This window comes from Peromyscus leucopus, chromosome 1 (assembly GCF_004664715.2).
Source record: "Peromyscus leucopus breed LL Stock chromosome 1, UCI_PerLeu_2.1, whole genome shotgun sequence".
NCBI classification, from domain to species: domain Eukaryota; kingdom Metazoa; phylum Chordata; class Mammalia; order Rodentia; family Cricetidae; genus Peromyscus; species Peromyscus leucopus.
In genome coordinates this window covers 188,799,044-188,811,569 of record NC_051063.1, presented here as the reverse complement: position 1 = coordinate 188,811,569, position 12,526 = coordinate 188,799,044, and the positions used below count along the sequence as shown (strand labels likewise).

Below are 12,526 nucleotides of genomic sequence, written 5' to 3'. Positions count from 1 at the left end.
ATTTCTCCGTCTTTGGGTGATCCCTGTGTCTTTCTTGGGGTCCTGTTTTCCAGGGAGCCTCACTGGTGATGTAAGTAGCAGTCCAGTCATCCTTGTTCCACATCTAGTATCCTCCTATCAGTGAGTACATAACATATTGGTCTTTCTGCATCTGGGTTACCTCACTCAGGATGATTTTTTCTAGATCCATCCATTTGCCTGCAAACCTCATGATGTCATTGTTTTTCTCTGCTGAGTAGTATTCCATTGTCTATATGTGCCACTATTTATCCATTTTTCAGTTGAAGGGCATCTAGGTTGTTTCCAGGTTTTGGCTATTACAAACAATGCTGATATGAACATAGCTGAGCAAGTGCTCTTGTGGCATGATTGAACATTTCTTGGGTATATGCCCAAGAGTGGTATAGCTGGATCTTGGGGGAGATTGATTCCCAATTTTCTAAGAAAGTGCCATATTGATTTCCAAAGTGGTTGTACAAGCTTGCATTCCCACCAGCAGTGGAGGAGAGTTCCCCGAGTTCCACATCCTCTCCAGCATAAAGTGTCCTCAGTGTTTTTGATCTTAGCCATTCTGACAGGCATAAAATGGTATCTCAGAGTTGTTTTGATTTGCATTTCCCTGATGATTAGGGATGTTGAGCAATTCCTTAAATGTCTTTCAGCCATTTGAGTTTCCTCTGTTGAGAATTCTGTTTAGTTCTATAGCCCATTTCTTAATTGGACTGTTGCGCATTTTGATGTCTAATTTCTTGAGTTCCTTATATATTCTGGATATCAGTCCTCTGTCAGATGTGGGGTTGGTGAAGATCTTTTCCCATTCTGTAGGCTGTCGCTTTGCCTTGTTGACTGTATCCTTTGCTCTACAAAAGCTTCTCAGTTTCAAGAGGTCCCACTGATTGATTGTTTCTCTCAGTACCTGTGCTACTGGTGTTATATTTAGGAAGTGATCTCTTATGCCAATGCATTCAAGGCTACTTCCTACTTTCTCATCTAGCAGGTTCAGAGTAGCTGGATTTATGTTGAGGTCCTTGATCCACTTGGACTTAAGTTTTGTGCAGGGTGACAGATATGGATCTATTTGCAGACTTCTACATGTTGATATCCAATTATGCCTGCACCATTTGTTGAAGATGCTTTCTTTTTTCCATTGTACACTTTTGGCTTCTTTGTCAAAAACTATATGTTCATAGGTGTGTGGGTTAATGTCAGGGTCTTCAATTTGATTCCATTGGTCCACATGTCGGTATTTATGCCAATACCAAGCTGTTTTTATTACTGTAGCTCTATAGTAGAGCTTGAAGTCAGGGATTGTGATGCCTCCAGAGGTTGTTTTATTGTACAGGATTCTTTTGGCTATCCTGGGTTTTTTGTTTTTCCATATCAAGTTGAGTATTATTCTTTCCAGGTCTGTGAAGAATTGTGTTGGTATTTTGATGGGGATTGCATTGAATCTGTAGATTGCTTTTGGTAAAATTGCCATTTTTTCTATGTTGGTACTGCCTATCCATGAGCATGGGAGATCTTTCCATTTTCTGACATCTTCTTCAATTTCTTTTTTCAGGGACTTAAACTTCTTGTCATATAGGTCCTTCACTTGCTTGGTTAGTGTTACCCCAAGGTATTTTATGTCATCTGTGGCTATTGTAAAGGGTGATGTATCTCTGATTTCCTTCTCAGCTTCTTCATCCATTGTACATAAGAGGGCTACTGATTTTTTTGAGTTGATCTTGTATCCTGCTATGTTGCTGAAGGTGTTTATAAGCTTTATCAGTTTCTGTGTGGAAACTCTGGGGTCACTCAAGTATACTATCATGTCATCTGAAAATAGGGAAAGCTTGACTTCTTCCTTTCCAATTTGTATCCCTTAATCTCCTTATGTTGTCTTATTCCTCTGGCTAGAACTTCAAGTACTATATTGAATAAGTATGGGGAGAGTGGACAGCCTTGCCTCGTTCCTGATTTTAGTGGAATTGCTTTGAGTTTCTCTCCATTTAATTTGATGTTGGCTGTTGGCTTGCTGTAAATTGCCTTTATTATGTTTAGGTATGTTCCCTGTATTCCTGATCGCTCCAAGACTTTTATGATGAAGGGGTGTTGGATTTTGTCAAATGTCTTTTCTGCATCTAGTGAGATGATCATGTGGTTTTTTTTCTTTCAGCTTGTTTACATGGTGTATTACATTGACAGACTTTCGTATGTTGAACCATCCTCGCATCCCTGGGATGAAGCCTACTTGATCTTGGTGGATAATTGTTTTGATGTGTTCTTGGAGTCTGTTTGCTAGTAATTTATTTAGTATTTTTGCATCAATGTTCATGAGGGAGATTGGTCTGTAGTTCTCTTTCTTTGTTGTATCCTTGTTTGGTTTGGGAATCGGGGTTATTGTAGCCTCATAGAAGGAGTCTGGTAATGTCCCTTCTGTTTCTATTATGTGGAACAATTTAGAGAGTATTGGTATTAACTCTTCTTTGAAGATCTGGTAGAATTTTGCACTGAAACCATCTGGTCCTGGGCTTTCTTTGGTTGGGAGACTTTTAATGACTGTTTCTATTTCCTTAGGGGTTACTGGACTATTTAAATAGTTCATCTGGTCTTGATTTAACTTAGGTATGTGGTACCTATCCAGAAAATTATCCATTTCTTTTAGGTTTTCCAGTTTTGTGCAGTAGAGGTTTTTGAAATATGACCTGATAATTCTCTGGATTTCCTCAATGTCTGTTGTTATGTCCCCCTTTTCATTTCTGATTTTGTTGATTTGGATTCTCTCTGTCTTTTGGTTAGTTTGGATAAGGGCTTGTCTATTTTGTTCATTTTCTCAAAGAACCAACTCTTTGTTTCATTAATTTTTTGTATTTTTCTCTTAGTTTCTATTTTATTAATTTCACCTCTCACTTTGATAATTTCCATGTGTCTATTCTTTCTGGGAGACTGCTTCTTCTTGTTCTAGAGCTTTCAGGTGTGCTGTTAAGTCACTAGTGTGAGACTTCTCCAACTTCTTTATGTGGGCATTTAGTGCTATGAATTTCCCTCTTAGCACTGCTTTCATAGTGTCCCATAAATTTGGGAATGTGGTGTCTTCATTTTCGTTGATCTCTAGGAAGTCTTTAATTTCTTTTTTTATTTCTTCCTTAACCCGTTGGTGATTCAGTTGAGCATTATTCAGTTTCCATGAGATTGTAGGTTTTCTGTAGTTTTTGTTGTTGTTGAAATCTAACTTTAAACCATGGTGGTCTGATAGAACACAGGAGGTTATGCCAATTGTTTTGTATCTGTTAAGATTTGCTTTGTGTCCAAGTATGTGGTCGATTTTAGAGAAAGTTCCATGGGGTGCTGAGAAGAAGGTATATTCTTTTTTGTTAGGATGGAATGTTCTGTAGATATCTATTAGGTCCATTTGGGTCATGACATCAGTTAAGTCCTTTATTTCTCTGTTAACTTTCGATTTGGGAGATCTGTCCAGTGGTGAAAGTGGGGTGTTGAGATCTCCCACTATGAATGTGTGGATTTTTATATGTGGTTTAAGCTTTAGTAATGTTTCTTTTACATATGTGGGTGCCCTTGTGTTTGGGGCATAAATGTTCAAAATTTAAACTTCATCTTGGTGGATCTTTCCTGTGATGAGTATGTAATGCCCTTCTTGATCTCTTTTGATTGATTTTAGTTTGAAGTCTATTTTGTTGGATATCAGGATGGCTACACCTGCTTGTTTCTTAAGACCATTTGATTGGAAAGTCTTTTCCCAGCCTTTTATTCTTAGGTAGTGTCTGTCTTTGAAATTGAGATGTGTTTCTTGTATGCAGCAGAAAGATGGGTCCTGCTTTCGTATCCATTCTGTAAGCCTATGTCTTTTTATAGGTGAATTAAGTCCATTGATATTAAGGGATATTAATGACCAGTAATTGTTTATCCCTGTTATTTTTTGTGGTAGCATGTGTGTACTTCTCTTCTTTGGGGTTTACTGCTGTGGCTTTATCTATTGCCTGTGTTTTCGAGTGTGTATCTGACTTCCTTCGGTTGGAATTTTCCTTGTAGTGCTTTCTGTAGGGCTGGGTTTGTGGATAAGTATTGTTTGAATCTGGCTTTGTCTTAGAATGTCTTGTTCATTCCATCTATGATGATTGAAAGTGTTGCTGGGTATATTAGTCTGGGCTGACATCCATGGTCTCTTAGTGTCTGCATTACATCTCTCCAGGTCCTTCTGGCTTTCAAAGTCTCCATTGAGAAATCAGGTGTTATTCTGATGGGTTTGCCTTTATAGGTCACTTGGCCTTTTTCCTTTGCTACTCTTAATATTCTTTCTTTATTCTGCACATTTAGTTGTTTAATTATTATGTGTCGAGGGGACTTTTTTGGGGGGTCTAGTCTGTTTGGTGTTCTATAGGCTTCTTGTATCTTCATAGGCATTTCCTTCTTTAAGTTGGGAAAGTTTTCTTCTATGATTTTGTTGAATATATTTTCTGTGCCTTTGAGTTGGTATTCTTCACCTTCTTCTATCCCTATAATTCATAGGTTTGGTCATTTCATGGTGTCCCAAATTGGTTAATGACTTTGTTGGCTTTAGTGTTTTCTTTGACTGATGAAGCTATTTCTTCTACTGTATCCTCAATGCCAGAGACCCTCTCTTCCATCTCTTGTATTCTGTTGGTTATACTTGCATCTGAAGTTCCCGATCTTTTACTCAGATTTTCTATTTCCAGCATTCCCTCTGTTTGTGTCTTCTTCATTTTTTCTATTTCCCTTTTCAGGTCTTGGACTGCTTCCTTTATTTGTTTCATTGCTTTTTCATGATTTTCTTTCAGTACTTTATTGTTTTCTTTCAGTACTTTATTGTTTTCTTCCAGGACTTTATTGTTTTCTTCTAATTTGTTTGACCTTTCCTCTAGTTTACAGCATTCTTCCCATTTTTTTGGCTTTTCCTCTACACAAGTCTCTAACTTCTTCATGATGTTATTCATAAGGCTGTTTTCTTCTGCTTCTTCCAATTTTTGATGTTCAGATCTAGATGTTGGAGGTGGGCTAGGTTCTGGTGATGCTGTATTGTTCTTCATTTTGTTGTATGTACTCCTGCCTTGACGTCTGCCCATCTCCTTATGGTTTGTTCTTGGCCTTATCTGTGCACTTGTTTCAGACAGAGCTGACAGATTAAGCAATTCTCTCTCTCTTGTCCAGATGGGAGCTCCCTTGTCCAAATGGGAACTCTGGGGCAGGATGAAAGCTTTTATCTGGATGGGAAACTGGGGCAGGATGGGAGCTTTTGTCCAGACAGGAAGTCAGTGGTAGGATGGGCGCTCTTATCCTGAAGGGAAGTCCAGGGCAGGATGTGTGCTCTCTGGTCCAGAAGGGAAGTCGGGGGCAGGATGGGAGCTGGGTGCCGGTCTCTAAGTCTCAGGAAGTGGCTGGGGTCTTTTACTTATGTCTTGATTGGCTGGGTGGTGCTTTTAATCTTTCTCTTTTTTAAGTGTCTCCTATAGCACATCTGGCAGCAATGGTTGGCCACTAAAGTGACTCTACAGGTGTTACTATCTCTTAGATATCCAACTCATAGCTCTCCACAGGATTTTATGCATGCCTGGCTTTCTGAAATTCATAAGGCTACTGACTGACCAACCCCACCTGGGGTGACTACCCAGGGATGATCTTTGAGGGCTGATAGTCAAGGTTGGATAAGAGCTTGTTTGGCAAGCCAACCTAAGATAGGCACAGTCCAGTTGGTGAGCCCCCTTAGGCAGGGTCAACAAGGCCAGAGCATAAAACTCCAACTCCCACTGAGTGCCCACATAATAAAATGAAAGGGTGGATATGAATTAGTACAGGCCTACAGAGTCAAGCAAAATGGCTCAAACCAGTTCCCAAGGCATGCACGTACTGTACTTCCTTATGAGCCAACCTGGAATCTGCCTGAAGGCCTAGCAACAGGCTCTGTCAGAGTTCTTGGTTATTGACAGAGTTCCTGATCATGCCCAGCCAATGACAGATGACCACACAATGCCACCAGATTGGGATATGCTTGTCTACCAGGAAGAGGGTATATAAGCCCTTCCCAGTTATTCAATGTGTCTGCTGTGTGCCTTCAACTGATTCCTGCTATGTGTGTTGTTGATCCCATGCCTTCTCATCCCCTCCCCTGAGGGAGACATTAGGATCAAGGAACAATTATCCAAAACCATTTTGTATAATCTTGAGCATTGTTTTTAGGCCATGAAAGCCTAACTGACTTCTATGTTATTTTAGGGCCAGGCCAATCCACCACCCACAGGCATTATGTTTACCTCAAGGAAATTCCCTAGATGCTAAATCTTGGGCACTATCTCTGAGTCAACAGTATCCATTCTTGTGAAAGTGACATATACACTTTGTAAGAAATTGCAATGTAAACATGTTTTAAATTACTGTGCACTTGGGACTGAGTTCATTGTTACCTGAAAACTTTTTTTCAAAAATTGTGCTGTTCTTAAATATGACTAAAGGAAAATGATCTGGGTCAGACTCTGGAAGTCTTGGTCCAGCATCAGTTACAATAAAATTGGGACAAGCCAAGTTTCATTCTTGTCTTTTTGTGGATCATTTTTTTTCCCTGCCTACTGTAAAGCCTGCAGGAGAATCAATACAAACTGAGAGGAAATATTACTGGTAGTATTTTACATAGTAAATTTTAATGATTATAGCTGTATCTATGGAGCTTGAAAAAATAATTTCGTGACAGATCACAGATTACATCTTCAGTCAACCTTTAGGTGATCAATAACCAAGAAGCTTTTTAGGATTAGTACTCACAGAATCAAAATGCCACTCTCTAGAAAAAGTTAGTAGTAAAACATGGAAGTTGGAAAGGAAGAACGGACATCAAAAAATTTTTTGTGTCCAAAAAAGGAAAGAGAATACTGTTTGAAACATGAATATATATATATAGTTGCTATATTATATTTAAGAGAATATTCTAGCAACCAGAAGATGAATGAAAAAAAAAATCAGGAAAAGGCCCAGTTCCTAAGATCAGAACCTCAGCAATAATGGTAACATATCTACAGAAAAACTGTGAGAATGGAGCAGCAGGGCTGCAGGTAAAGTACTCCCGGCAAGATGCTACACCACCACCACCCATTGGACTCAGTAACATACAAGACCTACTAAAGTGCCCAAACCTAGGGAATCTTTCATCCACCTCTGGCCAACCACACCCCATAAAATCAGCAGCTCCTAAAGGCACAAGCATCACCTTCACCAAAGAAAGAGGTGAATGATGACTGGTCAACCATCTAAACTGCCCCAATCCCTAGGCCCTAGGCCCTAGGACACATGCCATCCACCTGACCTTCCCATCTCAGCCCCAGCAGTCAGCAGGTAAGACCCTGTGGGCAGACTGCTACACCACCACCATCCATTGGACCCCCTAACCTACAAGAACTAGTCTGCTGCCCAGATGAACAGAACCCATCATCCCACTGGCCATCCATACCCCACAAAATCAGTAGCCCCTAGAGGCACAAGTATCACCAGCACCAATAGGAAGAAAAGTCCCTATAGGAACAACCACCACCTCTACCATTTGGAAGAAGAGTCCCTAGAGGCACAAGTACTGCCTGTACCAATTGGAAGAGCAGTCAACAGTGGTGATATATAGTGTACCCTAACGAACTTGCCTGGGGATTAAAGGACAGAGCCAGCCACTAGATTAGACATAGAGGCTAGGTACTGGTGGCACACACCCTTAATCCTATCACTCAGGAAGCAGAGATCCATCTGGATCTCTATGAGTTCAAGGCCACACTGGAAACAAATCCAGGCAATGGTGGCACATACCTTTAATCCCACACATGCCTTTAATCCCAGGAAATGATGTCTGGGCAGAGAAAGGTATGTAAGACATGAGGAAACAGGAACTCACTCTCTTTAGACTGAGGATTTTGTAGAGGGTAAGAACATGGCTGGCTTGTTCTGTTTGTCTGATCTTTCAGCTTTTACCGCCATATCTGCCTCTGGGTTTTTTTTTTTTTTTTATTAATAAGAGCATTTAGGAATTCGTGTTACAGCCTACCCATAAACAGCCCTCTCAAACACTTAGCTGATCCTATAGGCACAAACAACACCCACACCAGTTGGAAGGTCAGGGATAGTCAAAACCTATTCCAGTTGGAAGAAAAGACTCCACAGGCACAGGCACAACACAAAACAGTTGGAAGAGCAGATACCACTGGCACAAATAAAGCCTAATATAGCCATAAGAACTGGATGATACACTGTATCAAGGAACCCAATCCTCCAAAAACCAAAGGTGATACAGTTCTACATGACCCGACAATCAGCCAATCACCAGAGCCTTTGGCCATTTAGGGCAAAAGACAATAAATATAAATATTAAAAAAACAAAAGACCTATCCAACAAATCACAAGAATCAACACCTGTTCCTATAATTATCCCAAAGTCAGATAGGTAAATGGCAGTGTAAGAATATATTCAACAACATAAAGAGCAACATGGCACCACCAAAGTCTAGTGATTCTACAACAGCAAGACCTGAATATCACACCACAGATGAAGTAGAAGAAAAAGACCTTCAAAATAACCTCATGTAGAGGCCCTTAAAAAGAAAATGAAAAATTTCCTTAAAGAAATGGAGGAAAAGACAAACAAAAAAGTGGAAGAAATCAACAAATTCCTTAAATAGAGCCAAGAAAAGATCAAACTGGTGAAAGAAACAGTTCAAGACTTGAACATTGAAAGGCAGGCAATAAGGAAAACACAAATCAAGGGAATTCTGGAAATGGAACATGAGGATAAAAGAACAGTAACTATAGAGACAAGCATAAGCAACAGAATACAAATGGAGAAGAGAACCTTAGGTGTTGAAGACACAACAGAGGAAATGGATTCATCATTTAAAGAAAGCACTTTTTTTGTGATTAGGGCCTAAGCATTGCCAATACTCCTGAATGAAGTATAAAAACATAAAACAGAGTATCTTCAAATCCTATGATAAAGAGGCTGTTTGAGCTAGATGTGCTGGTGCAGTATTTAACCCTAGCATTAAGGAGTCTGAGGCATTTAAATCCCATGTAAAGCTAGGCTTTGATCTACATAGTGAGTTCTCAGACAGTCAGGCAATAGACTGAAATATTTACTCAACAAAACAAAGACTAAACCAAACAACACCAAGACAATTTAGCCATTCATCCATGGAAAGAGCACTCTTGTTGGACCAAAGAGAGAACAGAAAATTAGTCAAATTTCATTATATAGTTGAGTGAACAGAATTACTTTAAAAATGATTTCCAATTCTGTCCTAATCTATAGTACTTGTGTTAACTGTAAATATAGTTTGCCTTGCTTTTCCACATTCTAAGGTGTCATATTAAGAATTCAGAAAATGAAGACACATTTTGGAATGCAGCATTTATATACTAGATTGCATATGGTCCAGATGGAAAACTAATATGGAGTAAATATTTGCTCAATAAATAGTAATATTTTCATTATTATGGGACTTAGCAAATTACACTGTCGGATTCAACTAGTCTGCACTGGTTCCTTGTGGTACTAATCTCTACTAAACTCACAGTGGATGCCTAATCTCCAGGGACAAAGGCCACTTGTTCAAATAGGCTAGTGATACTACAGGGGAGGTAGAAAGCATTCAGTTTACATTCCAGTTTTGTAATTGCTATAATACCATGAGAACCATGTTTGCAAAAAAGACATAATGGAAATCCTTTTACAGATTATCCTTCTGTAAATATTCCGGTACCCATAATATAAATAAAATAATCCCAGTAAGTTCCAGGTCATATGATCTACAGTTTACTGGCATGTCTGGGTACCCATAACAGAATGTTGAGAGTGTCCTCCTACTCAACAACAGGGACAGACTGCACTCCTGTTTCGGTCCAACTTGCACATTTCCCAGTCCTGCAGCTCTATTGAGCTTGTTCCCCTCAAGGCACAGTTGACTTATGACTTCTCCAGGTTGTCCCACAGGGTTTCCTGCAGCTGAAGAGAGGTTTCCTATTTCTGCAAGATCCTGACTGAGTCCTGTGTGGTTCCTAAAAATGTAATCCACAGTAGTCCCTCTGGGAATTGCATTCAGGCTCCTGTAATCTGGATATGTCTAGGGGCTTCCAGAAATGAGTATGAATTTTCCCATCCAATAGAGCCGGTTTCAATTGCCACCACTACTCTGAAAATGTAATTGACCTTGTCCCACTAATATTCATCTGTCCCATCCTGTCCATGCTTTTTTCCAGATCAAGCATTCAGGGTACTCTGGACTTAATGTATACCTATTTGTCACATGCTTCCTGCCATGATATGTAAGAATGGAGTGCATAAACTGCCAAAAATGAAGAAAGTATTGTGATGAGTAAAAGGTGACCTGTCTTTTCATTGCACACAATCTTACAAATTTGCCACAAAACCATAAAATCTATGCTGAATTAGAGTAATGATCTCAAGGTCATCAGAGGGGCCTCGATCCATTGACCACCTGAACTGAAATTGCCAAAGTCTATCCACCTGATTGCTCTGTTCATATTAAGGGCCAGTACAGAAGTCTAACTTTCCACTGTCTCCTTTCTCAGGTTGATCACCCCTGTTGCAGCAGCTTCGATACAAATTGTCTATGACCATTTGAAACCAACAGCCCAAGTTTAACCAAGATTGTACTAACCATGAGCTCATGTGTCCAAAAACTCCAATACTGAACAGCAAAATGTTTGCAAACAATACTTTCTCATGAGTTGAATGAGACTTGCTTTTTGTATTAAAATCTGTGAAAAAATTAGGTAATGGTATGGTTGTATACACTGTAAAATCCTGCTTGTCTAAGGTCTAAAATCTCTGAACCTTCCTATTTTTAGTATGAATACAATGCTTTGGAGCAGGAATAAATATTTTTCAACACTTCTCAGTATGTTTACATAATCTTTCAGCACATTTTTTTTGGGAATATGTAAGGTAACACAAGCATGGATATTGTGTCTAGTTCATAGGTTTTTCTCTTAAAATCTTCATAGTTCCATGATTTATACAGATTGACTGATCCCTGACATTAAGCTAAAAAATGAGTCCTTTGTAACGCTTTCTTAATGACTTATGTTCCATGATGAATTTTCAGGGACATATATAATATTAGCATTGATTAAATGATTTAACAAAAAGAATTGAAATTCAATTTATTCCCTGGGGCATGTAGAATGGAATTTTAAGGTACAGCAGGACAGGAGAACACCACAATGTTGTATAGTATTAGGCCACCGGTAGCCTTATTTTGAGGGTGACTGGAGTTTGGTTGAATCATGTTGGAAGTTCAAAGTCATGTAAGGAAACAGCCTAGGTTGGATGATTTTTATTTATCCAGTTTGTAGCTATATTTTATTTGTTCTTTTAAAGTCCTATATCTCAATCCTCCTTGAATTCAAGGAAGACAACAGCCTTTTCTCTTAGGCTCTCCATGTAGCTGTGAAACTAATTCATCTTAATAATAAAAACACAGAGACAGATATTAGGACAAAAGCTGAAAAATCAGAGAATCAAAGCATCCATAGTCACTTCTTACCTCTCCAAATCTTCTGACTTAAAGGGGGAGAAGGGATCCTGTCTCCACCTCCCTAGAGCTGAGATTAAAGTACTGATCGCAAGTGCTAGGATTGAAGACATGAGCCTCCACTGCCAGGCTCTTATGGGTAACTAGTGGCTAGCTCCACCATTTGATCTCCAGGTAAGCTTTATTTGTCAGAACACACAAATATGTCATACAACACCCCAAGGCTTTACATTCTATCTGTGTGGAGCACTTTTAACTTAACAAAGTACTATTATGGCACTGAATCTAGAGCAGTGAACAAATACAATCTAACCTACTTTAGTAACTCAAATGCTTTCTGATATCTATTTTCTGCTGTACAGCAGGTTTGGGGAAACAACTGTTTAAGCACATGTTTAGTAAGACACTTTTACTGGGGAGATGCAACATACATGTGCAACTACTCACAACAGGGAACTGAAAAGAGAACCAAGTCAACCCTGTTGAATCAATGAGCTTTATTAGGGTTAATACAACGAATATCGGGAAGTAGTTGCTTTCTGGAACACAGGGACTCAAAAACAGTTGTTATCATGAAGTTCTATCCCAGCATGGGATACAGCATAAACATACAGAATAACAGGAGCACACTGCACATCTGTAAGCATATGTACTACTTAAAAAGCATCCTATCTTGGTGGATCATTTTGACAAATCCTATTCAAGGACTAGGATCTGAGTTTCTTCATTTGATTTAAGTATACTGAATCCTGTCAGTTTCAGGGATTTCTTGAAGATTTTTGAGGTGTTCCTATACAAGACACATGCCTTCAGTCTCAAAGAAACTGCTACATAACAGCACATTCTCTAGGTTTCTGTGTTTTATCTTCATTATGAAGCATGTATGGTTGCATAAGTACAAAAAGTTGTAATGAAAATTTTCCTACATTTAAACAAAACATCTTCAGAATTTTCCTCAATATAAATTCTTGGTGTATTCTAAGATTTGA

General features: G+C 39.1%; 1 protein-coding gene across 1 annotated transcript in view; it reads left to right on the top strand.

The window, feature by feature from the left end:
- Nucleotides 1-12,526, top strand: part of LOC114683972 (zinc finger protein 420-like) — a 593,185-nt gene that overhangs the window by 465,056 nt on the left and 115,603 nt on the right. The gene's annotated exons all lie outside the window — the stretch shown is intronic.